The sequence below is a fragment of the Sorex araneus genome, chromosome 7 (assembly GCF_027595985.1).
Source record: "Sorex araneus isolate mSorAra2 chromosome 7, mSorAra2.pri, whole genome shotgun sequence".
In the NCBI taxonomy this organism is placed as follows: Eukaryota; Metazoa; Chordata; class Mammalia; order Eulipotyphla; family Soricidae; genus Sorex; species Sorex araneus.
The window spans coordinates 49,800,436-49,825,762 of record NC_073308.1 but is presented as its reverse complement, the minus strand read 5'-3'; the positions used below and the strand labels follow the sequence as shown (position 1 = coordinate 49,825,762).

Below are 25,327 nucleotides of genomic sequence, written 5' to 3'. Positions count from 1 at the left end.
CCTGGGGGCTATTCCCAGCTCTGGGGCCATTCTCGGCAGTGCTCAGGATCCCATGATCCTGAATCCCATAATCCAGAATCCAGGGATCCTTCATGCAAGGGATGCTTTCTAGCCCTTTGAATTATCTCCCCAGTCCCTTGCTTTCTTCTTAACCTCAACTATTATTTGTGCTAACGATGATAGATGAGAAGCAACAGGGACAGAAATCAAGGGGATTCAGGTACATCGGTAGTGTTAAGGCATGATACACCTAAATATCCAAACCACAGAGTCAATAATACTTAAATCACAAGACCCAAACTTTATTATTTTTATTTATTTTATTTTATTTTTTTGCTTTTTGGGTTGCACCTGGTGATGCACAGGAGTTACTCCTGGCTCTGCACTCAGGAATTACTCCTGGCAGTGCTCAGGGGACCATATAGGATGCTGGGAATCGAATCTGGGTCAGCCACATACAAGGCAAACTCCCTACCCTCTCTGCTATTGCTCTAGCCCCAAGACCCAAACTTAATAATCAAATTTAAAAAGTACCTGTGAAGATGGCAGGCTGGGGTAAGCGTTGAGGAGTGGGGAGAAGAGGGAACTTCAGAACACTGGTGGAGAAACAGATTCTTGTGTTTAGCCCTTGGGTAGTTCAATGACTAGATCTTATAAGTACCTTTCTTTTTTTCCCTCCCTAATACTTCTCTGAGTTGTGATGGAACTGTGATGAAAAGCTGTATGTTAAAAACCCAACTATGAAGAACTTTGTAATTCACGGTCCTGTAATAAAATAAAAAGTTGAAAAAAGATTCCAATAATATTAAAACCCTGTATTGTTAGTTTTACTCTTGCACACTTTTTCTGCTAGTCTTATTATTCTTTCCATTGTACATAAGGATGGGAGGTTAAGAGGCTTTTCTATGTTTGTCCTTCTCTTTGCAAAGACTACTTTTGATTTGTGAACTACTTATCCTTTGTGCATTAAAATGTATTGTTCCTGGGGGGCGGGAATGATAGTACAGTGGGTAGGATATTTGCCTTGCATGCTGCTGACCCTGGTTAGATCCCTGTCATCACACATGGTTCCACAAGCACAACCAGGAGTCATTTCTGAGTGCAGAGCCAGGAGTAACCCCTGAGCATCACCAGGTGTGACCCAAGAGACAAAAAAATAGTGCTGTTTCTCACTGAGAATATCCTCAACTCTCTTTATTTCACTGGGGGATTGTGGACCATTCATAACCACTATCAATGCCCTCTTTCCCTGGGGATCTTTCTAAGCCATCCAGACAGACATAATCACTTCCTGCCTTTGTCCATGGAGGCAATGCTGTCTAGTACTCAATATTATAGATTTAAGATTAGCGTTAATCTAAGACTAAATCTGAGCTCTCTCCAGTAAATACAGAGACCTGCGACAGTCTATTTACTCTCTGCAAACCCCAGTCTTCTCCTTTGTGACATTATAGTAAAAACATCCATTTTATATTTCTTTGGAGGCTAAATGACTTACCACAGCACACAGCAGTGTGTCTGGCACTGAGAAGCAATTAGTACATTCTTCCTGGTCACGGTGTCCATACACATAAAGAATCTGAATGTCATGCTACTGGAAATGACCTACACTTTCCCTAATTGTGAACTAGGAGGAACATTTTCTTCTCGGACCTCAGTGAACTGATAATCTGTGCATTTGCTGAACTATTTCTGCAATGCAAATTATTTGATTATACTTCTTTTTATTGATTTGGCTACTAAACCTTTTGAAGCTTGTTCTCATCTGGCTAGTATATAGGACCCATTGGATGCATCTTTTTTATGCTTACATATTAATATACACTCACTTAAAAAACAACTAGAACCTCCTTATCTAATCAGCTTATTCTTTAGTGTATTTTCCTCATGCAGGCTCACATCCTTTGTGCATTGTGCATTGTAATGGAGTCCTAAAACTCTTTGAAGACTGCAACAGGGGAGAGTTGAGCTAAGCCACCTTACAGGCTTCATAGACTGAGTGACACTTGAATGCTTGATCTGTCAAATCATAATAATGGCAAGAAAATAATGTCAACTCCTCAACAGTAGGTATGATAATGTGTACTATTTTATACAGACAAAAAAATCTTTTATGTATTGAAATTAGAATGGCAGCAGAAAGGAGCTGAGGTATGTTTTATCTAATAAATGTGCCACATCAAAATGTTCTCATCCATTAAGGCCCATGCAGAAACTTCACTTAAAGCCACCTAGCTCTGCTCTCAAACCTTTGGGAGTCATAACAAGAAACATGATTACCTCTTGTAAAATCAAGTTTTGAATGAAAATTTAAGGGGTAGGAAGTCTCATGCGTACTGGAAAAATTAACTGGAAAACCAGACCAATACTATTTGGATGAGTGTCTAAAATTTATTTCTAATAACTATAGAAGTTACATGTAGTCTGTGAGTTGTATAGTAATGGTAAGGTTTGAAAACAAAGTCTTCATGTCTTTAAACTCCAGTTAAGAATTGTCACCGTTGGGCCAGAGTAATAGTGCAGTGGGTAGGGTCACCCTACATGCGACAGAGGGTCCCATCCCCATTACCACTTAGAGTGACATCTGAGTGCACAGCAGAAGTAAACCCTGAGCACCACTCGATGTAATTCCATTGTAATTCCAAAACAAAAACAAAACAAACAGACAAAAAAATAAAAAAGAATTGTAGCCTAATCCAGTTTACTTGTCAATTGTAAACTATGGGCCTGGGGGTGGTAGGGAGAAGAGTGAAATAATCTTTAGTTTCCGACCACCAAGATTTTCCTTGACTAATCAATCATTTAGGAGCCCAGGTGTCTCAGGACACACTTTCCCCCACGGTATCAGTCCCTTTCTTACCTCAAGTGTGACGATGCTGTCATAGATTCTCAGGGAATTATAGGGCTCCCCACTTACACGGAAGGAATCTCTAAGCAGCCCTTGACTCTTACAAAAGGTGAAATATCAGCAACAGGTGGGTAATATTGACCCTAGAAAATACTTTGTCTTTTGAGTGATTTAATTTTACCAACCATTAGCAAGTTGCTGATTGCAATCAACTTACGGGAAAATAAGTCACAATATGCCAAGTAACATTATTACTTCAGCTTCTAAAATGTCGCTGCAGGTAGCACACACTGGCGTGATTCCTCTGGAAATGTGGAGATGGGATATTTGAACTTTAACGCTTTAATACACATGTTACCCATCAAGTCCATTTTCTCCTGCTGTAACAAAAAAGGTATAGGAAAGCAGCAATGCTGTGCATACAGGGGACAGATTTGACTCTGTATTATAAAAGATGATTGTGGATTTTTTAGGCTAGCAACACTGGAAATGGCTTTCTAGAGGGGAGCAGACAGTGGAGTGAGTTGCCTTGACAACATCCGTTAGTTGCATTAAGAAATCCATGGCAATGCGGGGCCTTCTGGTATGTCAAGATTACACATTATCTACCGAATTAGGTTAAAAAAAAAAAACTCATCCCACAGCAAGACCCTGTTATCTCATCTATGAAATATTAGTTTTATTTTTTATCATGAACCCTGGAACCCTGTTAAGAAATATATGGAATATATTTCTTCAGGAAGACAGGAAGAAAACAGCAAGTACCAAAAAAAAAAAAAAAGCAAATTTTCTTCAAGCATCTGCTCCCCTTTCTTCTAAAAACCCACATCTCCAAGAGGATTCTAGTTCTGACATATTCCCTGAAAATCAAGTATGTTAGGAAACAACATATATTGCCCTGATTCTGCTACACTCCCACAAAGGCCTCTCTGGGAAATATCACTTGCCTGCAAGTGATTCTTAAAATAATGAGCACCCTGAGGATCACCACAACAAAGCTTGGTATCAGCTACATAGACAATAAAACACGTTAACACGTGTGTCATCTGGTCCAATTATCTTGGCCAGTTTGGGGAGAGATTTACCTGAAAATATCAACCTTCAAAGACAGGACCTTTTATTGAAAGTCTCTGTCATTGAGCCTTTTTTCTTTCCCCCCAGGAAACAAGTGGCCCTTTAGTGGCACTTGTCTAAGAACAGAGTTTTGACACCCAGCTTCTAAAACAAAAACCAGAAAACCATTTTGAATGATTTTCCTTTCACAAATACCATTTTTAAGGGAAGTGCCACTGCCCTTTTTCATTTTTAATTTTTGTCTAAATGGCAGTATGTGGTCAGCAGTCTTAAGCTGCAATTCATTTGATAATACCACATATAGGATCAAGGGACAGAGCCAGTGTGGCTAATATCTTCTTCTTTTTTTTCTTTTTTTTTTTTCCTTTTTCCTTTTCTGGGCTTAGCATCCTGTAAGGGGATCAGGACCAGAGAGACACATATTCAGAGCTAAGTAACTGCTTCTATAAAGACAATTTTTTTTTTAAATCCATGGTTTTAGGAACTCAGAGAGTACAAATGGGTAGACAGTAGTAGCCTGAAAATGTGCAGGCCAGGGTAATCTAGCATAATGTACCTCCACTAGGAAGGTTGAGAACAAAGAGAGTTTTGGTTTCAAGCAATATTTATTTTTCTTTCGCCTGAGTAGTAGGGGGAGGCCCATTATAAATGACTGTTACCCACTAGACATGATGTCTCTAGGAGGCAAAAACTATCACTTTCATGTCCATGAATAATTTAAAGGGTGCCAAAGGATGAGTGAGAACATTATTTTTTTTTTTTAGAAGGATCTCTAGCGGCATCAAGTAAACAGGCATAACTTTGATAATGATTTACTAACCCGATGTCAGGTAGGAAAACAGGAACATTATTTGGCCAAGTGCACCAAAGAACTGGTGGTTCCTGATTTAATAATAAAAGTTTGATTTTTTTAGTCAGCCTAAGAGCAAAGAGAATCTGCACAAATATGAAGCAATAATTTATGCTCATGGTTATTGCCAAACTAACCAACAACATTTCACACAACCACTGCTATAGAACCACAGTGGGGAGTTATTAAACCAGAAGACAGAACTCATATATATCTAGAGACTTTACTTCTTATGGGAAGAAGATCATTATTTTTTGGAAGTGTGACCCACCATACTCAGGTTAATAGGGAAGCTATTTGAGTGAAAGGTGTGAGTCTATCTTGAGGTCACATTGAAGAAAAACTCCTGATTTCAGGAAGGCAGTAGGCATATCTAACTAATATCTTAGGCTCATGTAAAGCAATCAACTCAGAACACAGAACTTGTGCAAAATTTCTGTACCAATTTTGCACAAATGCCCAATTTTGATAAAGATGTTTAATTATTTTAGAGGCCTCAGCTTTTTTCTTATTCTTAAAAAATAAAGTTTTAGGCTTAGTGTTTTCCCTTTTTTTGGAGGCTATACCTGGAGGTACTCAGGGTTTACTCCTGTGTGCTCAGGGACCACTCTGGAGATGCTCGGGGACCATGTGGGGTGCCAGAGGTTGAATACGGGTCAAACACACACAGGCAAATACCCTGCCTGCTATATTTGCTGTCAGCTGCCCTTTTTTTTTTTTCATTTTTAGAGTCCTTGGGACTTTTTTCTTTTTTTTAGTTTTAGGAGCTATAAGAAGTTAAAGAGGAAAGGAAAACACAAAGGACTTTAGGTTTCTCTTTCACAAATTTCACTAGTCTAACTAGAATATTTCAACTTTCCTTTGCTCTTTATGCTTTTATATAACATTTTAAAACCAACCATTCAAAGACAATGAAAATTGTAGATACCCTTTATGCAGTCTCCCCCTATCTTTAACATTGTACCACAATACATTTGTCCAAATGAAGGAACCAACATTGGCACATCACAATCGACAAAACTCCAGACTTCAGTTGGATTACACTTGTTTTCCCAATCATTTACTTTTATATTTTAGTTAGGTACTATTATAAGTTCTGAAGAAGGTTCTGAGACTATTTTTCAAAGAGATATAAAGACAATTTAGTATCTAACTAAGGATTTCTTTCTGATGTCAGAATGATTGAAAGGTCAGGCTTAGGAGTCATTTTCTCTGCATGTGAGTCTCTTCTACAGATAGCACGGCTCTCTGATACCCTCCAGGGAATATATTAGAAAAGCATAATCTCATGCTCCATTTCAGGCTTACTGATAATTAAAATGAATAGAAACAGATTTAGTCCCTTAAGCCTACAAAAGCAGCTGCTTTTAAAGACTATCTTGTCACTGTATGACAATCTCCTGTCCTACCTGTCTTTATCCTGCTTCACTGTTTGTCTTAAAGCAATCACTTTATTATTGCTTACTTCTTTTGTTTTTGGACTATACCCAGCTGAATTTAGGGCTTACTCCTGGCTCTGTCCCAGGGATTATTCCTGGCAGGAACTTGAGGGACCATATGGGTTTCTGGGGATTGAACTCAGTTGGCTGCATGGAGGTCAAGCGCCCTACCTGCTGTACTATCACTCTGCTCCATTGAGGAAATCACTTTCAAAGTGAGAATGATGCTTCTGATATTTACATGCCACTTTACATGATATGTATCTGTAACTACTGACATCCACTGATATCACATGTTATCTATTATCTATTGTGATTGTTTTCGTGAAATAAGGCCTGGTCACAGCCATTCTTATTCTTCATTTCCATCACTAACAAGCAATATGAGTATTTTGGTTTATCAGTAGCACTGTAGCACTATCATCCCATTGTTCATCGATTTGCTCGAGCGGGCACCAGTAACTCTCCATTGTGAGACTTGTTGTTACTGTTTTTTAGCATATCGAATATGCCATGAGTAGCTTGCCAGGCTCTGCTGTGGGGGCAGAGTACTCTCAGTAGCTTGCCGGGCTCTCCGAGAGGGATGAAGGAATCGAACCTGGGTCGGCCACGTGCAAGAAATTATAAATTTATAATTCAATGATAATCTAATAACAAAATGAAATATTACCCTAGATTACTGACTTCCAAAGTGCTATCTGAGGACACTTTCAAGGGATCAGGACAGTTGATACTAATAATAATTCTTTTTTTTGTCTTGTTCTGTTCATTTTTTTAATTTTGGTTTGGGGCCACATCCAGTGATGATCAGGGCTTACTGCTGGTTTTATGCTTGGGATTATTCTAGGTTGGGGTGTGGGGGACTGTATGTGGTATTGGAGATCAAATGTAGGACAGCTGTATATAAGGCAAATCAAATGCCTTTCCCCATGTCCTGTGTCTCTAACTCCTAATACTAATTGTTTTTGTTGGTGTTGTTTTTTTGTTTTGGGACAATACCCAGTGGTACTCAGGAGTAACTCATGGCTCTGGAATCAGGAATCACTCCTGGTGATTAGTTTCCAGGAATCACACTCAGAATGGCTGTATACAAGGCATGTCTTACCTGCTGTACTATCGCTCTAGTCCCTTTAATACTAATTCTTACAAATTTTTATATGGTGAGATTTCCCAGAAGCTACATGAGATATGCTATTAAAATAAACTTTGTATGGGACATGAGTGATATATATCAAGTAGGGCACTTGCCTTGTACATAGTAGACACAGATTTGAGTCCCAGAACTGTATATAGTCCCCCAAGTCTGCCAGGAGTGATCCCTGAGCACAGATCCAGGAGTAAGCCCTGAGCACCACTAGGTGTAGCTTAAAGCTAAAAAATAAGCAAAACAAAATAAATCCATAAACAAACAAACAAAAAAACCCCAAAAGACGATTTTCCACAGGAGCATATGTGAGATTTTATTTGCCTTCCCTTAGGTCACACGTTAAGAGTTGCAAAATGAAGACAATCACTCTTATTAACTTTGTTTTATAAATGACAATTTTTCCCAAACGTAATACTTAACTATAATCTCCTGCCCTATGCCAGGCTGTCTTCACCTGGGGCTCCCCTTGAAGGGGGGAGGATTGAGTTTCCTTCCCCACCCCAAGCAGGGCCCTGGAAGCTGAAAACCTTCAGAACCCAGCCACAGCCATGCTCAAGGCCACTCTTCCACACGCTCAGATGAGCTTCACCCACGAAGGAACTGACAGAGGAATCCATGTATGCGGGACTCATGGCTGAGATCTCCAAGCTGCTCAGATTAGGACTGGGCCTCCTCGACCCAGATCCCCAGTTTTCCAGTAGATTGGCAGTCACACCCACAAAATGCACCCGGGCACCATGTAATCTCATCAACGGCCAAGATCTAGAGACTATAAAACAAAGCTCCCAGAAGAGAGCTATGCAGAATCTCGAATGTGGCATATTCAATATGCCGAAAACAGTAACAATAATGGGCCTCATTTCCCTAACCCTGAATGCAACAGGGACAAATGGAGATGTTACTGGTGCCCACTCTAGCAAATCGATGAGCAATGGGACAACAGTGATACAGTAATACAGTGATGTATGAAACCATTTGTATGAACTGTCCTTGTGACCCAAAATTTGACATTCGCTGTTGTAGAGTAATTCATTTAAGTAATACATTTTTGTTGCCTTTCACTTATTTTGAGCACTCCAACCAGTGCTCATGGAGTTTTATGGCCCCTCCTGGATTCTCACGGGCTGTTCTCTGGGGAAGTGCTGGGGATGACCTCCAGGGCTGCATCCGGACCATGTGGTACTGGGGATCCAACCAGGGTTAACCTCATGCCAGGGAAGTATACACTTTAATACTGGAATTATCTCTCAGGCCATTCTGCTATAGTTTAGCCATTTTTCTGTCCTTTGTAAATTTGCCATTCATGGCAATGTTTGGAGCTTACTCCTTTCTCTTTGTTCAGGGATCATTTCTAGCAGGGCTCAGGGGACCATATCAGGTGTCAGGATTGAATGTGGGTCATCTGTATGCAAGGCAAGTGCCTACTTGGTATACCTTTGCTTCAGTCCTTTTTATTTTTATTTTTTTTGCTTTTAATTTATCTATTTGCTTCCACTTCATTTCAAGGAGAATTTCCTTTTGATTATAAGCCTGAAATGCCTACCTTAATTTTTACTTTATCTTTCATTAAAATCATATTTATAGAATGGGAAATTTTATAACTAAAAACAGTTTTCAAAACTAGTGGTAATCTCCGAAGACATAGCTATAAATTGGAGGACCATAAAAGTACTGGAAAGTTTAAATTTAAATCATTTCTGATTTACATATACTAATAGTCAATATGTATTCTCATCATGTTCTAGATAAGTTAAGTGCCTTTCATATAGCTTTCCAAATCTCTTAATAATATCAGGGAATACACAGTTTTATTTTCCCTGTTTTACATTTGAGGGAATACAAGCATAAAGAAATTCAGTAACTTGCCTATAGTCATAAATCTACAATGATTACTTTCAAGGAATTTAATTCTGGCAGGCTGACTTAAAACCTCAAACTCTTAATCATTATGTTAGTGAGAGAGAGTAAATAAAAATAACTGCACTGGGTTACTGTGCATTAAAAATATCTTTAAAAAAAGATTTCAAGTACATGAATAAAAATGACTAATTAGTAAATCGGGTATTCATATACAAATACTTCCTGGTACAAAGCTTAATCCATTAGCAAGTAAGCACAAAATAAATTTTGTCCAAGTATGCTACATAAAATTGTTTTCTTTCACATTTTTTATGAACTCTAGAGAGGGGTTCAGTATGTTAAGAATTATCCTATATTGATCTTGCTTATTTTATTAATTTGCTAAGCAAACTTCTTACAATGAACTTGTTTACATACATAAACAAGTATAACTCTTACCTGGATAAATCTATATTTTTAATTTTTTGATGACACATTAATTAATGCAGGAACTCTTAAAATCATCCAATGATCTGAAATCAGTCATTTAAAAATGTGCATAACCTCTTGTTTTCCTTAAAGTTAATTCATTGCCAAATGTTGAATTAATAAGAATTGAGTAGTAAATTTATTACAGCATTGGTAATGGAGAGTTAGGGAAACTGTTATTATCACTTTATAGTACTTTGCCATTTGCAAAGTACCTTTGCTTGCATAATTTTTGTCATTAATACAATCCCCAACGTTGGCAAAGGAGATATTGCCAACCCCCCTTCTCTTCCTGCTAGCACTTCTGCTTTTTTAAATAGAGAACCCAAATACGGACTCAGGCTTCACCTGAGTCACAGGGTGAATATTGGGAGGCTTGACTCCAGTTCATCAGCACTGGACTAGGTCCTTTCCACTATAGCATGCTCTATCATAATGGGTAATATTTACGGAGATATGAGCATGTGCGTTCTCTACAGAGATAATAAACTTTAGCCTTCTGCACTGAATCTAGCCATCAAATCTGTTTGCTTTGCCTGCATGGTTCTCAAGGTTGAATTAGTTATTATTATTTACAAAAATTAGAACAGATAACTGTCATCAGGATTTTCTCTTCGTTGGAGGAATTAGTTTTGATTTGACAACTACCAAGAAGAATGGAGTAGCTGTTATTCCCTCTAGAGAAGGTACATTTATTTCCCTACCATTCCTTTCCAAGGCCAGTGTTGCACTATTTACCATTTATCATCATCAAATGAGACTTTCATTCATTACATTACCTACTTGGTTCCTTATATAAAGTCAATTGTGTGTGGAACTACACGTTTCTCCACAGACTCTGCTGGTAATTTTTCTCAGTCAACTCAGGTGGTCTCTGCACAACTTTCTAGCTCTGGTTCCTGAAACTGACTCAAATATCTTGGGTCTTAATTTTACTTATGAACTTGCTTCCCTAATGAAACAGTTCTGAACCTGAGAATTTCTTCGCATAAAAATTCTCATGAATTTCCCTCGAGTGGTAGTTTATTAGTGGGGATTATAAGAACCCTGCCTGAAGTAACTAAAATTATCTCCCATACTGTTTTCCAAGTCTATTTCAAAGTGCTACAACTAAATTCTGCACTTTAATCCTTTTCCAAGAAATTAATTCTTTGGCTCACAGAATTTTGCCTTGCTTGCTCATCACTGTAATCTTACTGCCAGAGACAGGCACATAATAAGTCTCAGTAAATATCTGTTGACTAAATGAATATATGGTGATAATAGGATATCATAAATGGGCATTACTGGAACCATTCTTGTGTGATTCTTCAGAAAATGCTGGTTTACTAGTTTTGGAGTGTCTTACATATGAAGAGAGTCGAGGGCTGGATAGTACAGCAGGTAGGGCACTTGCCTTGCACATGTCCAACTTGGATTTGATCCCTGGAAATCCGACATAGTTTCTGACCCCCTTAGAAGTCATCTTTGAGGGCAGAGCCAGAGTAAGCCCTGAGCACTGCTGAGTGTATCTGCCCCCCAAAAAATAGAAAATGAGAGTCCAACGGGAGACTATTAGTATCAGAGATCAACCATTTCCTAGGTGTAGAAAATGATATAGATGCAGTATGTTAATTTCACTTGTGATAAAAATACATCAAAATATCAACATATATATTAAACTGCATCCTTTCCTCATTTATAGACATCCTCACCTTTAAGAAGAGGGAATATCTTTGACATAATAAAACTGGTTTGTTTAGCAGAATAGGTCAGAAAGAAAGAAGAAGTACGGGCAAGTTTTACTTATATGCAGTATGTGAAGAAACAAAGAGACGGAAGCGATCAAGTCCAGAGTCCTTAAGACTCTGACCATGGAACTGAGGCTCAATAGGGCAGTGGGGAAGGGGAGGGGCTACAGGTGTCAGGATGGGGCAGAAAAGGTATTGACACTTGGGTGATGATAGTGGTATGGTGACAGTGTTCTCCTGAAACATAAACATACAGAGTCTTGTGAAATAACGTTGCCCTAAAAACAAAAGCAGGAAAAATGGTGAGCTTATTTGCATGCTAGAATCTCTAAATCGGAATCTTGACACCATGTACCCTATGCACCCCCCTCTGCCCCCGCAATAAAACTACCTGACTTAGATGTGACACTCGTGGCCTCTAGTATCACTGGGTCTGAGCAACAATGCCTCACCAGGTCCCATGATTGACCAGGCTCATTTGTCTGAGTAACGCTGGGAGTGCCCCATGGATGCCCTGAGCAGAGTTTGGGAGCCTCCTACACGTCAAACAAAAACAGTAACAACAACAAAACAAAGACTTTTCCTTAGACTCTAAGTTTACAGTGGTTTTCCTGATTGTGCAGAGAAGGAAATGACTTTCAGTGAAGCCAATTTTTTTTAACCCCCCTCAGGTTCAGAAGTCTTTCATGCACGTTTCAGGGCCTTACAACAGCTGTGCTATCAAGAACCACTTGAATTTGCTATACTGTCGATTTTCCCAACTGCTTACAATTTATGAAAACACAAACAGGAACTGTATGTGGCACTTACATCTAGCTTGGAGTCTCAGGATGCCCCAACACTCAGTTACTCTTTATCATGCTCCTATTTTCACTTCTTTTTGCTTTTCTTTCCTTTTTGCTTCCTTGTATCTCTTTGGCCTATCCTTTCATGCTTTTCCTTTTGCAAAATACAGAGAGGGGACTGGGGAAAGAGTAGAGCAGGCAATGTGCTTACTTTGCACGTGGCTGACACAGAGTAGGTCCCTGGGACCCCTTAGGGTCCCTTGAACCCGGACAGGAGTGCTCCAAGAGCCCAGAGCCAGGAGTAAGCCAAGAGCAGAGCTGTGGCCCAAAACACAAACAAGAAACCAAGAAAACAAACAAACAAACAAACAAAGAGGGTATGCCTTGTTCTTCTTTCCCTGGTTTGCTTTAAATAACAATAAGAAAGATAAAGAGGGCACACACATTTCTTTAGCACTTGAACCTTGGGCTCCTTTGCTACTTAGCATTCCAATCAGCACAAAGTAAACTATAGTTTCTCTATTCCTGTTCTTCTCTTCCTTCAGAGCATTTAAAACACATTTGAACGTGAGATTTCTTTCTTCTTTTAAATAAGTGCATTTCTCCCCTTGCTTTTCATGAAATCACAGAATGTTAAATCACTAGAAGGAACTCACAATACAATCTTGTTCAGTGTCCTCATTTCCTCGACGAAAAAACTGAGGAAAGGCTCTGAGCGATTAAACTTCTGAAACAGGGTTAAAATATACAGTCCAGAGAGATGGTAACAAATTCTTTCTGACTCCCAGATTAGTATTCCTTCCTTTACTATTTGAACTATGTGTTGTTTTTATTAAGCAACTTTTCTTATATTTCAGTTAAATGAGTTTTAAATTTACTTCTTTACATTTTAGTACTTAGTATTTAGTCTCTTGCTCCCACGCCTGTCTATTTTCACCAGGGCCCCACGGAGGGGGTGGGTTGAGTTTCCCTCCCCACCCCAAGCAGAACACTGGCAGCTGAAGACTTTCGGAACCCAGCCACAGCCATGCTCAAGGCCCCTTTCCACATGTACGGACGAGCCTCACACATGAAGGAACTGGCAGAAGAACCTAGGTGTGTGGGACCAGAGGCTGAGATCTCCAAGCCTGCTCGGATCAGGACTGGGCCTCTTTTGCCCAGATCCCCCATTTTCCATGGCTAGGCCGTCACACCCAGAAACTGCCCCCATGCCGTGTCATCCCATCAACGGCCAACATCCAGAGACTATAAAACCAAGCTCCTGGAAGCATGTGGCTGAGACATCTTATAGCCTAATTCTCCGCTTTAGAGAACCTGGCAAGCTACCGAGAGTTTCCTGCCCACATGGGAGAGCCTGGCAAGCTCCCCATGGCGTACTCATATGCCAAAAATAGTAACAATGATGGGTGTCATTCCCCTGACCCTGAAAGAGCCTCCAATGTGGCACCGGCACCATTGGGATGGCTGAGTAAAAAGAGGATGCTAAAATCTCAGGGCTAGGACGAACGGAGAAGGTGCTGAGACTGCTCGAGAAAATCGATGATCAACAGGATGATGATGATGATGATGATGATGATGATGATGATGATGATGACATTTTATTTTTACTTCATACTGTTGCACTATTGTCCCACTGCTCATTGATTTGCTCAAGCGGGCACCTGTAATGTCTCCATTGTGAAACTTGTTGTCACTGTTTTTGGCATATCAAATACGCCACGGGGAGCTTGCCAGGCTCTGCCGTGTGGGCAGGTTACTCTCGGTAACTTTCTGGCCTCTCATTTTTAAGCATGTGGTTTACAAGACCACATGTGTTGTTTCACACATACAAATTCCGGCACTGTACCATCCACCAGAGTGTTCACCTCCCTCCACCACTGTCACAGTATCTGTCACCTCTCCTCCATCACCTCCAATCTTCCTGTGCTAAGCTTCTTACTGGAAGCCAGATCTGCTTGTTTCCTATGTGTATCTGTAATTCCCATACCATGTTTCTTTATTTTCCACACATGAGAGATCATCCTGTGTCTGTCCCTCTCCTTCTGAGTAACTTCACTAAACATGATACTTTTCAGACCCATCCAAGTGGTGGCAAATTGCATGATGTCATCTTATCAGCTGAGTAGTATTCCATTGTATGTATACACCCCATAGTTTCCTCATTCTGTCATCGTACTAAAACATTAGATTCTTTCATGATTTTATCTATTGTGAATAGTGCTGCAATGAACATAAAGGTGTGAATGTTTTTTACTGAGTAGAGTTTTAGAGATTTTGGAGTAGATGCTAAGAAGTGGTATTGTTGGGTCATATGGAACTTTAACTCCTTTTTTTTTAATAGAAGTATCTATATTATTTTCCAAGAAGTTTGGACTTGCTGACATCTCTACTAGCAGTGAATGAAGGTGATTTTTTCTCCTTATATCTATGCCAACATTGGTTGTTTATATCCCTTGTGAAAAATACCAGTCTCGCTGCTGTGAAAATATGATTTTAAAACATGTATCATTGTTAGAGTGGATTTTCTTTGTCATATGAGAGATGGAAGAAGTACTAACAATGGAAAAGATGTTCTCTTGTAGCAAACCTCTCCTTCTCACATGCCCTCTGCTTCATATTTCTACGTGAAATACCAGAGCCTGCTTCTCTTAGTCCATCACCCACTCCTATATTAGTAAGGATGAAAAAAAGACTGGATATGCATTTCCCAATTTCTGTTTCTGGCTACTTCTGACATTTTATATGCTGTACTCTAGCAGGTAAGGTCCTGCTGTATATATGGCTGAAGTGGTCTAATTTGCTGAACATATTATGAGGATACAGTTATATGCAATATTGGATATTAAGTGTGGTGATATATCCATGTGAGAAACAAAAGAAGAGAAGCCACTTCATGGAAGCATTTAGAAAAAAAATCAACAATTGGAAGTAGCTAGATTTTCAGAGATTCGGTTTATTTGTGTGTGTGTTTTGAATCTAGAAACCCGTAGTCCAGATAGATAGATCATATAAAATTCTCATTTCTTTCTTATCAATCCAATGGAAAAGATATTTGTTTGGATTTACATATTTAAAGTGTCTATGGCTCAAATACTGAAACCACATGTTAAGGGAATTTTTCTCCCTTATATCTGATGCCAATATTTGAAAAAATTTGAGTAATAAATTAAGAAAAAATTCCAGCTGTGAGAAAAATATTGGCTGGGAACTATTTTAAACATGAAAGTAATTTAAAACTGAATTGTTTAGAAAAATGAAAAACAAATACAGGTTCTGTCTCATAACAACCTGCTCAATCATAACATGATGCTTTTGGGAGGGTGGGGAATGCTCATTTGCAAGCCTGTGTGAGTGTGCTTGCGCTTTGTGCATGCCCATATGCTTCTGCACATTCTAATTTGTTGCTTTTATGTTTTCCATATGGATCATGGTAATATTGATTTCATCATTTTGATTGTGGTCTATGTTTCAAATATCAAACTGCAAAGTATGTAAAATAAATTCTATTTCATGTGTCCCCAGTTCTTGTCAGAATAAAAACAAAGTTTCCCAAAGGTGAAACAGTATCCTGTTGAAGACTTCAAGAGTAAATCCAAATATACCTGAAGTGTTTATTTTCATATCTATAATTGTAACACAGGTCACATTGCTCCAAGTAAGTGAGGTTATGTTTGTCAAGCAATTCTTTTCTTTTCTTTTCTTTTCTTTTCTTTTCTTTTCTTTTCTTTTCTTTTCTTTTCTTTTCTTTTCTTTTCTTTTCTTTTCTTTTCTTTTCCTTTCCTTTCCTTTCCTTTCTTTTCTTTTCTTTCTTTTTTTTGGGGGAGGTGGCTTTTTGGGTCACACCTAGCAGTGCACAAGGGTTACTCCTGGCTTTGCACTCAGGAATTACTCCTGGCTGTTCTCAGGGGATCATATGGGATGATAGGAATCGAGCCTGGGTTGGTCATGTGCAAGGCAAATGCCCTACCTGTTGTGCTATCGCTCCAGCTCCAAGCAATCATTTTCAGAGAAACAGAGTTAAAACAGTATATAATTGGATCTACTATTTACCAAGTGTTAAGAAGAAATGTTCCAGTCCATAGTGATTATTCAGAAATTGTTTAAGTCTCCTTTATGACACACTCTAATGAATCCTAATTTATATTCTCAATTCTCTCTCCCCATTGTCCAGAGTATCTATCTACTGTATCTTCTTGATTAGCTTAGGTTCTATAAAACACAATAAAAGAGGAAGCATTTGCTTGTGGCTTATTCACTCTCTTTTTTTTTTTAACTTTTCCCATTATATGTGGAGTTACAGAATGTTCTGTTCCCAACCCTACAACTTACCTTCTACCAAGTCTCTTGAATTTATCACAAAACATTAAAAGCAATTCACCTTTTTTTGTCTTTTTTGCAGTGTAGAAACAATTTCTGCCATTGAACTCTGTGAACTCTGTGAATAAACATTGTTGGGAAATACTCAGAATAATCATTCTCTCAATAGAGTCCATTGCTAATGGAGACTCAGGCTGTCTAAAGGAAGGGAAGTTTTACAAAATAGTAAGTTTCCCTGATGCTCAGAGAAGAATATTTCTATTTGAAAAATATTCTATAATACTGATCCCAGTTGACTTCATAAAGATTTTTTGTTGCTAAATTTAAAAACCACAGCAGGTAGGACGTTTGCCTTGCATGTGGCCAGTCTGGGTTTGATTCCTCTGTCCATCTTGGAGAGCCCAGCAAGCTGCTGAGAGTATCCTGCCCCCACAGCAGAGCCTGGCAAACTATTCATGGCATATTTGATATGCCAAAAAACAGTAACAACAAGTCTCACAATGGAGATGTTACTGGTGCCCGCTCGAGCACCAGTTGATCGATGAGCAATGGGACGACAGTGATACAGTGATATAGTGAAATTTAAAAACCAACAGAATTCATTTCCCCAAAAGACAAAAGAATGAGGTCAGATGACAAATTAAAAACTTACATCATGAAAAAAATTCACAAAATACATTTCCATTAACCTACATTTAATTTTAATTAAAATAATTAAAAGTATTATTTTAGTTGGCAGATCTCCTGCCCCTGGGTCAGGCTGTCATCACTGGAGACCCCTCAGAGAGGGGGTGGGTTGAGTCTCCCTCCCCACCCCAAGCAGAACCCTGACAATCGAAAATCTCCAGAACCCAGCCATAGCCATGCTCAAGGCCACTCTCCACACGCTCGCATGAGCCTCACCCATGAAGGAACCTGCAGAGGAACCCAGGTGTGTGGGTCCCATGGCTGAGAATGCCAAGCCTGTTCAGATCGGGACTGGATTTCCTCCACCCAGACCCCCAGTTTTCCAGTAGCTTGACAGTCACACCCACAAACTGCCTCCATCCCCACTGCCATGTAATCTCATCAATGGCCAAGATCCAGAAACTATAAAACAAAGCTCTCGGAAGAGAGTGATACAGAATCTCACACGGCAGAGCCTGGCAAGCGACCTGTGGCATATTTGATATGCCCAAAGCAGTAACAATAATGGGCCTCATTCCCTTGATCCTGAATGCAACAGGGATGTATGAGACGTTACTGGTATCTGCTCGAGCAAATCGATGAAAAACTGGATGACAGTGATATAGTGATACAGTGATACAGTGATTCTATAATGCTGATCCCAGTTGACTTCATAAAGATTTTTTGTTGCTAAATTTAAAAGCCAACAGAAGTACTGGTATTTATGTCCCCAAAAAGAAGAGGTCAGATGACAAGTTAGAAACTTACATCATGAAAAAAATTTATGAAATACAATGTATCCCCATTAAACCACATTTACTTTTAATTAAGATAGTTAAAAGTATTATTTTAGTTAAAGTATAAATTACAGTTCTGAAAGTATGAACATGTAAGGCAATATAAAAATGAAAGAAGCAACGATAACAAAAAAATCAAGAAGAGCAATTTAGTAGAAAAGATAATGTTTCAATTGAGTTGAAAAAGTTTTCTCTAAAAGACTTTTTTTCTAGTTATTTTGTGGGTTACTCATCCTTTCTTTTCCAGAACAATCAACTAGATCTTCTGTCAATGAATGAACCAAGAAAATGAGAAGTAATTAGCTGTAGATTAAAATATCACTGGCAGTAGATACTGTTTTTGAAAACCTTGTTTATTCAGAGAGTATAAGTTTGGCGACTTGACCATGTCCTAAGTACACTATAGGTCATTTAGTTTGTTCTTAGGGCTCATATAACAAAGGAAAAACAGAGCAAGAAGAGAAAAGAATGAATATGGAGTGCAAATTATGGTCATAGATTCTTCTGAAAGCTATAAATAAACCTTTATTTGATCTCAGACTAGGGAAAGATTTCTTTTATTTGTTTGTTTGTTTTTGAGTCATACCCAGAAATGCTCAGAATTTACTACTAGTTCTTGCTCAGGTATCACTATTATCAGGTTTGGGGAAAGTATTGGGTGTTTGGGATTGAACCTGTGTGCTAGGCAAGCACCCTACCTGCTGTACTATCCCTCTGGCCCCTAGGGTAAGATTCTGTTCTATCCATACTTAAATATTTCTTACAAGAAGAAAACAACAAATGTACCCCCTAGAATGTGGACTATGATTATAGGACAACAACCCCAAAACTTCAAAACTTCATTTTAGAAACTTTTTTTATAATGTAATTTTTTAAATCTTGAATAAATTTGAGAAGGATTCCAGAGAGATTTCTAGAGTGATTCCAGAATGTCCCTGCCCACTGAAACTGTTGACAAACCTATTCTTAGAGCATGGAAACATTACTGTAAAGGTATATGCACCCTCTGTTCAATATTGTGCTGCTTATAACACTCAGGATCTGGAAAACAACCTAAATGCCCTTCAACTGATGAGTGGAAAAGAAATTTGGTACATATATTCAATGGACTACTACTCAGCTTAGGAGAAAAAGGTGAAATTTTTCATTTTGCTACAACTTGGATGGGACGGAATGGTGTCATGTTATACAAAGTCATCCAGAAGGAGGACAAATACTATACTCATATATTAAATATAAAGAAGCAACGCCAAGAAGCAGAGAATGGCCAATGTAAGTAGAATTATGGATAAATCTTAGTCTGCCCGAACCAGAGAGGGAACAGATGAGAGAGAACAATGGTGGAGGTTTGTGGGCACTTTGGTGCAGGTTTTGGTGTAGTAAGACCATACAGTTAAAATATTAATATTAATCTACCACAACAATTTTTTTTAAAAAAAACCTATTGACCAGACATCAATATAGAGTATTGTTCAAGTTCATTTAGAACTGATTCTGCATTTTTTAGGTGAAATTCTCTAACTCTTGATTCTCCATCTTCTTGTTATATAAAATGCTGAGTAAGAGCTATTGAAGGAACACAGAAGTGACAGTGTAAGATTCTCTTGGAACGGGAAGGGAAACAGAAGGGCTTTCAAAACACAGACAGAAGGGCTTTCAAAAGACAGAACGCTGGCAGAAACAGATTAAAGATAAACAACCTTACATGTGTTTCGAGCTACTGAGGCTGTTAATCTTTTTTCAGCTTGCAAAATAAGTGATGCTCATATAATGATGCAATTAAGTACTAGAAAATAAAAACTATTGGGTGAAATTAAGAAGGAAAGTTAAAGTTAATTTTTTTTTCAATCTAGACAAATTGTGTCAGGTAATTTCCACTAGAGATGGCATAAACAAAAATGAAACTTTTAATGTTTAAAAGGAAAGGCTTTCTTTCAGACATTCATGGCATGAGGGCACAGTGTAATCAAAGTGTACAACCTTTAGATTCACTTTTTGGGTTGTATGATATTAAGTAAATTTGATACTGTCTCATTTACTGAACTATAAAATGGATTTCTTATGCCTACATAAAATGAAGTCTCAAGGAGTATTGGAATTAAGCCATTTATTCTAAATATATAGCGCATAGTAGATATATAGTAAGTGGGGGCTGTTTTAGTGGAATCACAATACATTTTAAATTTCACTTCTGTACGACTCAATTTAGAGCACCTTGTTATGATCTGACTTTGTCCTCTTTCTCTTATACTAGGGCTACAAAATGTCTAGGTCAGTATATGATCAGTAAAAATATTTGAGCAGTTGACATGTTATAGTAACTTGTTTTGGCCCTTAGTACTTCTGAACGATACATTCTTTATGAAATTATGGAAGAAAGTAATTAGCATAGTGATTGCTAATGCTATTAAACAGCATTATTTGAAACTATTACTCTAAAAAAGATATTTCATCTGTGCATTAGGTAATTATGTTAGAAATAGAGAAATACCAATATGATTATTCTTTATTAATTTGACATTAAGTTCACTTGAACTTCATTTTATGAACATTTCAATATCCATCTGTTTTTGAACTATAAAATTGATCAGTGAATGTGGTCTAACTTAATGTTTTCAAAATCAAAGGTTATTGATTTACTATGCCTCATTTTATTTGTAGAAATTAGACAAAGGATAAAGGAAATCATACAGTTAAATATTTTGTGGTATGCTTATCAAATTTTTTGTTTGTACATAATTTTTTTTTTCAGTTTACTTAGATTTTTATTTTATGCTGAGCCTATTCCCGGGCCACAAGTTTTTGCTTCTTCAGTTTCCTCTGTGATATCTTTTTCTTCTGTGCGACTTCCTCTTTGGGTTTAGGAACAATCTGTTCTTTTTCAGTAAGAATCATCTCAATGTGTCAAGGAGAGCTCATACAGGGGGTTAGTTCGCTCATGAGCCCTGTAAGTTCTGCGGCGCATCTTGGGTGCTTTGTTCGCCTGGATATGCTCAATGACCAGAGAATCTACATCGAAACCCTTGAGTTCAGCGTTACTCTCTGCATTTTTAGGCATGTGCAGTAAGAATTCAGCACTCTTTTTGGGCCAACGACCCTGTGTCCGTCCAGCCTCACTGTTTGGCCAAAGCCATCGCTGTAACGCCGGACGGGCACACACTGCTTCTGCAGAGTGACATCCTTCAAATACTTAGTGGCCTTTCTGATATACACGCCCTTGATGGCCTGAGCCGGTTCCCGAGTGCTTTTGAAGTGCACGCCAAGGTTCGAGCGCCTGGACTTGCATGATTTCGTCGGGGTCCAGCGAGTAGCGCAACATCCCGGGACCTCCGACGGCCACTCATGGAAGAGAGCCGTTTGTACATAATTTTAAGTTTGTACAAATTCTACGTTTGTCCTTAAAATTTTAAGTTTGTACATAAAATGGTATAGAGAAATAGTTTAAGGACATAAAGTTGTTAGTAGTATTTTTTGTGCTCATCTGTTTCTCTCCATATCCTAGAGCGGGTTTTTTCCATTAAGAAGTGGTTTAAACTTTATGCAATTCTCCAGCTTCAGAACAGAATATCAGTTTATGTTTCTCTCACTGGTACTGTGTGCATTTACAAATTGCATTGAATAACCACTATAATTTCTATATATTTGGTCACTTAGCTTTTCTGGCCCTTTGAATTATAGCTAACCCTGAAAATTCCTCTAGATTTTGAGAATTTTATTCAATGTTACAAAAGTAGGTGAGGTGACTTAAAGATGATGAAAACTGTTTGTTTGTTTTTTTCTCAAATAAGCTCTTGTTTTCATTTAGATCTTAAATATTTTTATATGGAAACATTTGGACATCTTGATAAATTAGATTTTTGTGTAATAGCAGTACCAAACAATGTTGAAGGTTTTACTGCTAACTTTAAAATCTGTAAAGTCCCAGATTCATCAGACTGAAGATTTGCACCTTTTCACCATAATAAATAATTTCACCCACACAGAATTTCCTGTCTTCATAGACTAATGATAGAAATTCAGAATCGTTAGCCAAAGTAATTGTTTCATGTTGTTGGTCTTTAGAACATTATAAGCTGTAATGGAATCACTGAATTAAGAACAATGAACTGAATGTACTCTTTAATATATTCTGTGACCAAATGCTATGCTCATCATTCTTAAAGGGCACTTAAGAACTACCAAAATGAATCCTAGCACCAATAGAATAAACCCTCTAGGATAGTTTGGAACTATTTCATGTGTGCGCAGTTTTATGTTGCCCCAGAGTCTGTCATCTTGGATACTGAGTTTCGATTATTATCTCAATGTTTGCTCCGAATATTTTGTTTTATGGCCATACCTAGCAGTGCTCAGTGGCTACTCCAAGCTCTGTGTTCTGAGGTTTTTGCCAGTATTGTTCATGGGACCATAGAGTACCAAAGATTAAATCTAGGGGTCCAGCATGCTAAGTATGTACTGAAGTCCTTGGTGCTATCTCTCTGGTCCTTCTGGCCCATAGATTTAACAATTCATATTTCTTTATTGTATGAGGGATCAAACCTTAGCAAGGTCATGCATGCAAGGTGAGCATGTTACTGTTGACCTCTGTTCTCAAGCCCTTCCACTGTAGTTTTAAAAGAAAAAATGAAAATCAGAAATACATTTCCTAAATTGTTATAATGCTTTTATTGAGGAGTGGGGGGATAATTTGGAACTCACTGGTAGTCTTCAGGGTTACTGTTTTCGTTGCCAAGGAGAGTATATATTATGTTGGGCAAGCATCTTAACATCTACTATTTTTTCCAGTCCCAATTTTCTGACTTTTAAAAGATCATACATCAAAGAAGAAAGACTAGACCGCACACCTCTTCTGCCTATAAAACATGTATTAACTCAAAAGTTGGACATTCAGATACCTACACCTGAATTATTGAGGTATTTAGATGAGGGTAGATAACATAATGTCTCAGGATCAAAAATATGAATCACTGGAAAATATGGAGCACTTGAATGTAAGTAGCTTTTTATTTTGGGGATCACAACTCAGGGGTTGCTCTTGGCCCTGCATTCAGGAGTTACTGTTGGCGGTGCTCAGGGGACCATATGATGCTAGGGATTGAACCAGGTGGGCCACTTGCAAGGCAAACCCCACTCCACTGTACAATTGCTCCAGCCCCAAGTGCGCAGCTTTATAAAGGGGTCAGTCATCACTTAACTCCACTGTTTGTCCCACAGTAAAGTGCTTTTAGGAAAGCTGTGATTTTCAAGCAAATACAGACATGTGGGATTTTATCTGAAATGATCACAGATTTAAATGTGTGTAACTAACTCAAATTTTAAGCCCCGGGGGTTAAATAAAACACATCTGTGTGCTATCAGGAAATAAATTCTGGATTTGATTCTCACAGCCTCTGTTGATATATAAATGCTATTAAAAATGAAGGATGTTGACACGCTGTCTTTCATTAATATTTATGACCAATCAAAGGAAATGTTTAAAATGAAACCAGTGCATTTCATTAATCAGCAGATGATAGGGACCTACCTACTACATAGGTTGCTACAACATATTCATTATTAAGGAAAGTTAAGATACAGGATTTGCTGATTCATAAACAATATAGTGGGGGTGGGGGGAGAAAGCAATATCCTGAGTGGGTTATGGACCCGTGAGAATGGAATACAAAGAAAGGACTAAAGTTGAACATAAGAACTGGTTCTCTAAAAACCGAAAGTAGAGTAAGGTTTGTCAAGTTCCAGGAAGAACCAGTTATTGTTTATTATACAAAAACAGTGGGGGAGGGGCAGATAGCTCAGGAAGAAAACACTTGAATATTCTATCATTATTATTATTATTTGTTTGGGGGACCAAGCAGTGCCAGAGATGGAACCTGGGCATCCTACATGCAAAGAACGTACTCAGACTATTAAGAGATCTCTGCTTTAACACTAAAATCAGCACTTGAATATTTTATATCCCGTATTGATGCCTTCCAAATTGAAATATTATGCTGATATAAAAATTTCATGAAGATTTAGGCTTATAAAATCTTTTTAAAAGATGTAGGAGAACAGAGAAATATTCTGTTGCTATGGAGCAATTTGGAGTTCCCCGAGACGGAAGCAGAGAGGTGAACGGAATCATTAGACACAATGTGCCATTTAGTTACTCCAGACAGCTTACAGCATCTGTTCAGTGCACAAAGCAAAGGGCAAGGCGTAAGGGTCCATTTCTATTTCTGGCATTGATTGCTCTGGGACCTGGAGGAACAGAGTGACATCTTTTGGCATTCAGGTCACTCCATCTGTTAAAAAAAGGCAATGCAGGTCCCCAAGGTATTTTATGCCATAGTTTTGACATCTATAAACTATTTGCAAATTTTAAAAATCAAGGCGACTGGGAAAGCAGGGAATGCTGCTCTTCCTCTCTGTAACTTAAGGAATTAATGGGGAATTGCCACGATAAGTCACCAATCGGATGCCTACTGGAATATTTTTATTTGCTTTTCACCCTTGCTCATCTTAGAAACCATCTTACTTATTTCTAAGCAATGTTCTTTTTACCCTCATTTGCTTTGCATTTAATTTAAATGGAAAAGCAGCTCGAGACAGAGCCATTATATAAATTGTAGTCCCCATCTTCCCCTTTGGAAATTGAGGCATCTATGTATGTGAAGCTGTAGCTAAGCAAAAAGAGGAACGAGTCACATGCCGAAATCTTGAGGCCCAAATATCGAGCACAAATTATGTGAAGTCAATCGTCTTCATTTGTGTCCCTTACAATCTGTCCTTTGCTAAGTCTGAGTGCAACGATAACTTTATATTCAACGTCTCTAACCTTCTTTTGCAAAAACACATATGACATTTGAAGATTAGTCTAAAGGTAAACATGTTTGCATTTCTGCTACAGCTTCAGGTACACTTTGTAAAACATTCTGTCCTATCCTTTTTTATTGAACAACTGAGCGTGTAATACTATCTTAAGCAACCTTTTTTTTTAACCTATTGCAACTATACATGAACCATCAATCCAAATATCCAATGAAGGCAAACACACAAAAATATCCATCCCTTATGGAAGAGTTCTCTTCTTTCTTTTTTTTTGCGGGGGACTCACACCCAGTGATGCACAGGGGTTATCTCTGGCTCTGCACTCAGTAATCACTCCTGGTGATGCTCAGGGGACCATATGGGATGCTGGAAATCGAACCTGGGTCGGTGGCTTGCAAGGCAAACGCTCTACCTGCTGTGCTATTGCTCCAGGCCAGAGTTCTTTCCATTTACTGCCTGACTTTTATGAAATTTGATGAGCTCACATTGCTATGTCACCTACAATTTAACCTTACAAATGACCTAAACCAATGTTT

General features: G+C 38.4%; 1 protein-coding gene and 1 pseudogene across 4 annotated transcripts in view; both read right to left on the bottom strand.

Annotated features, from left to right (window-relative positions):
* Nucleotides 1-25,327, bottom strand: part of MARCHF1 (membrane associated ring-CH-type finger 1) — an 830,879-nt gene that overhangs the window by 52,003 nt on the left and 753,549 nt on the right. The gene's annotated exons all lie outside the window — the stretch shown is intronic.
* Nucleotides 20,763-21,300, bottom strand: LOC105942864 (60S ribosomal protein L17-like; annotated as a pseudogene).